Source organism: Merops nubicus, unplaced genomic scaffold, assembly GCF_000691845.1.
Source record: "Merops nubicus isolate BGI_N331 unplaced genomic scaffold, ASM69184v1 scaffold31764, whole genome shotgun sequence".
Lineage (NCBI taxonomy): Eukaryota > Metazoa > Chordata > Aves > Coraciiformes > Meropidae > Merops > Merops nubicus.
In genome coordinates, this window is record NW_008605453.1 from 25,413 (window position 1) to 29,967 (window position 4,555).

Below are 4,555 nucleotides of genomic sequence, written 5' to 3' on the forward strand. Positions count from 1 at the left end.
CTGGTGTGTCAGCCACTCCTCCCAGTGCTGAGGGTCCACCCCATCCCCTCATCCAGGTCATGGTGAAAGTGTCGAACAAGACTGGACCCACTCTTCTCAGGAGAAAGCTGGAGCCCAGCACAGCTAATTCTGACCTCTTGTTTGGGAGAAATCATCCCTCTAAACCCAACCCCCAAGCCCTGTTAGTAAGAACTGACCAGACAAAGAGCTGGAGGCTGAATTGCATGAGCTTGGAGACCAAACAGGCAAACACCTTGAAAAGGCTGCTGCCTTTGAAGCAAAGGTGGGCATGATAGATTTGTTCATACCTCAGAGCAGGAGGGCTTCAAAGAGCAGGGCCACAAAGCAAAACACCCGAAATTTCCACGTTTCTGGGCCAGACAGGTGGAAAACAGGACTGCCAGAAAAGCAAAGAGGGAAACCCAAACACCTTGGGTGCATTGTGCTCCAGCCAAACCTGAAATCCCTCCCCCTCCAAGGTTTTAAAATTGCTCTTCCTGAGGCTGAAGATGGATGAGTTCATTCCTTCCTTTCCCAGGGATCATTTCTCTTAGTCTGACCTTATTCTAACAACTCCAAGTGTTTAGTGGCTGAGATATTTTCCAGACAGTTTAAACACCAGCTTCAGGGGCTGACTTGATGGTTTGCTGCTTTAGCAGATGCTGCAGTTGGATGTCAGGCTGGATGCAGGTGATTCCTGGCTGGCTTGCTCCTCAGACCAGCAGCTTTCCATGGGATGATGTCGATTTGCCCCTCCTCAGAGCCTGGTTTACTCTTGAAAATTGCTCCAAGAGGCTGAATCTGAGCAGCCCCCAAGAGATCCTCGTCCTCCCCTTTGAGGAGCCTCCTGCAAGGCTCTGCACTGACATTTCTGGGTGAGTGGTTCACATCTATTTCAGGGGTTTGCATCACCAACGTTCAAAAACTATCTGCAAAAGTTCATTTAAAAAAAAATACCCTCTGGCTGGAGCCCCCAGGGGTGAACTTGGTCTTGACCTGGTGACTGGTAGTAGTTAGTTGATTGGACTACAGCAGCAAATGAAAACCATGGGATAGTTCAAGTTGGAAGGGACTTCTGGAGCTCATCTCATCCTAGGCACAGTCTAAGGGCAGGTCTAATTAAATCAGGACACTCAGGGCCATGTCCAGTTGAGTTTTAGAATCATAAAATTGTTTAGGCTTTGAGTCCAACCATCCCCCATCCCTGCCAGGTCCCCACTGCCCCGTGTCCCTCACCCCACATCCCCACGGCTTGGAAACCCCTCCAGGGGTGGGGACTCCACCACTGCCCTGGGCAGCCTGGCACAGCCCTGGACAACCCTCCAGGGCAAGAAATTGTTCCTCAGGGACAACCTCAACCTCCCCTGGGGCAACTTGAGGCTGTTTCCTCTCCTAGAGCTGAGCCCAGGCTGTGTCAGGCACCATGACCTGGGGTGAGGCTGCCTCCAGGAACCACCACGGCCATGGCTGGGGCCATAGGTGTTGAGAGGGCCTTGATGAAGCTTAGCTGGAGTTGGAAATGAGTTAAACGAATCAGGAGTCTGCCCAGGGGCACTGAAAGGATAAAGCAGAGGCTTGCACTCCCTTTCCAGTAGGAGAACTTCCAAGGAAGTCCTGCACTAGCTGGATGTCTGGTGGCAGAGCAGGACAGAGCCCTCCCAATCTCTGGGACATCTCACATGGGAGTCAGACCCTGGGGTGCTTATGTTCCCCATGAAAAGGGAAATATTCCCCATGAAAAAGGAACTATCCCCTCGTGTTTAGCCAGCCAGGAACCCTGGGGCCAGACAACCTGGCCCAGAGCTTCCTCCCCAAGAGGAGAGATTTCCAAGGGCTGCAGGAGAGGAAGGGTTGTGAGCTGCATGTGCTGGACAGGAGCCACCTCCCTCCAGCCAAAGGACACTTTCTGCTCTGCTGATCTGTTCCTTCTTTCCCCTCATTAATGCTGCTTCCATGCCTGACAGCTGTGATTTGAATAATTTGAACTGATGAGTGTTTACATAGCAACATTGGGAGGAAATGAAGCCACGCCACGGCCGACAGCCAACCCCAGGCTCTGAAATGCTGGTGTTGGTTGGATTTCCCAAAGAAAGGGGCTTACACAACCACACAGGTCTGTGCCTCTTGCTTGCCCTTTGGCTCAGCACCTGCAAAGCTCCAAAGGTGGCCAGAGCGTGGTGTATCCACAGCCAGAGAGCCAAGGATGGGTAGGGCACAGGGGGATGGAGAAGGGAGTGGAAGTATTGCCCCTGGGAGAGGAAGGGAAGAAATGAGGAGAAATGAGGGTTACAGGATTATCTGGGACTCTTGTATGAGTGGATAGGAGAATCCTAGGAGCTGTGGGACACAAACCTGCACACTTATAAAGATCCACCCACTGCATGGAGCTTCTCCACCTTTTTCTCCTGTTCAAAGACCATTTTTCAAAGGTTGCTGGGGATGCAGACACTCTTTTGAGGGAATCCTCTGCCCTTCTTCATCTCTGCATGCAGAGAGACCTTGTCTGAGCTTTTTTTCTGGGAAAGGATGTCCTGCTCCCTTCTTCAAAGATGCTGGTGGCAACTGTGATCCTTGAGAAGCCAGGAAGGTTCCTCCTCCCCAGTTTGCTTCACCAACCATCTCTGCCTTTTACTCGTCTCCTTGCTGCTCAGCATTTTGCCCAAGCAGGCTGAGATGAGCCTGGGAGTGTTCTGGTACCTCCAAATCCCCTGGAGGAACAGTGGCTGGGGGAGATCTGAGTGACCCCAGCAGAGCTTTGGGGCTCTCCCAGTTAGCAGTGGAGCTCTGAGTGCAGCAGCACTGGTGAGACACAGGATTCCCCAGCACAGAGGGGCAGGGGTGGGGCTGGCATGAAGCTCCAGGGCTCCTTGCATGCTTTGGTCCTTGTAGTATTTACCACTCTCTCCCAAATCCAGGCTGCATTCACCTTATGGGGACACTGCCCACCACCCTCCTTCTCCTGTAAGCCCCAAGAAACGAGGAAAAGGAGAGGATTTAACAGACACTGTTGGAAATAACCCAATCCCCAAGCCCTCCTCCAAAGCTGATCTTTTGTCTGAGAAAAGGAGCAGCTCCTGAGCCCCCTTGATGCCTGCCAGGAGTCTGAGCCAAATCCTGACCTTCTTCAGGAGATGCTCCAGTCTCCAGCAGCAAGCTGGGGGTGAAACCCTGGCAGAACTGAAGGAACCTTCCCCTGATCACTTATTTATTTGCCCCTGTGTGCGTGGGCACGTTTGGAGGGATCCCTAAATGAACCCAGCCTTGGAGTTCCTTGCTGGTTGGGTGTTGAGGTTTTTTCCCTCTGAAAAGGTTAAAATCTAATTGGGGTAGATCACACACCCCAGGTGCTTTCTCAGGGTCCTGGTGGGTGGTTGAGAAGAGCCTGGCTCTGGCTGGGTGTCCATGGGCTACCCAAACGTGGGCAGGGACAACATTTCTGCCTTGTTGTTCCCTGCCAAGGAGAAGGGACTGCAGACCCTCCTGGCTGCAGGAGTTAACAACCAGTTGAGTGAGACCCCCCCCAACCAGCTCAAGTCCTCAGTTTTCCAAGGTCTCTACTCTTTGAGGACTTCTGGGCACTACAGTGGCTGCCCTCACCCCCTGCCCTGCTTCCCAGCTGGCCCGTGGGCTCCCTTGGGTGAGTCCTTTGGGTGAAGGGGCATCAGTCCCCAAAGGAACTGTGAGGATCTGGGCAGTCCAAGCAGGGGTGGATGTAGGAAATACCTCCAGGGCTCACAGCATGATCCCATGCTGGCCAAAGAGATGATTTTGGGGACAGCTCATGAACCCAGCACCTCTCTGTGGGCCAGTCCTTGAGTGCTCTATGTTAGAAACATTAGGGAGGGCATCCCAACCTAGACTTTAACACCTATTTACAGCCCTGCTGCCCACATCTCTTTCTCTTTTCCCAGCATTTTGATGCCCACTGTGCCAAGAGCTAATTAGTGTGGGTTTAAACTGATTCCCTGCTGGTTTCATCACTGAGACCTGGTGAAAGGTGGGTCTGAAGTTATACCCACCCACTTCATGACCACTGGATATGGCCGGGGTGCCTTAGGACAGAAGACAAACCCAGGCACTGCTTCCTTCACTGGGGCAGGGATCAGGAGGGTCCAAAGTTGTTTTGGAGGATGACAAAGAGAGGGATGCACAACCAGCATCATTCATAAGCACTGCAGGAAAAACCACTCCAAAACCAGCTTGTGCATCAATAACCAGAACTGATACCCACAGAAGGAAGATCAAGACAAACAGGGAGATTTCATCAGGCATAATTAATCAGAGCCACCAGATAAATCACAGCTCTGCCTCCGAGCAAGCCAGAGAAGCAAAGAGGAAGAAAATGAGGCTGAGCTGCTCTGTCCCCCCCAGCCCAACGTGAGCTCAGAATACAGATAGGTTGGGGAAGGGGAAGAAACAGGATCTGCCCTTGACAAGCGAGAAACAGGGAGACAAAAACCCTTCCATGGTGAATTAACCCAGCTTTGTCTCGAGTTGCAACCCTCTCCCTGCCTCCTTTTGCTTCCCAGAGCCCAGTGCCTGGTGGAGCTTGCCT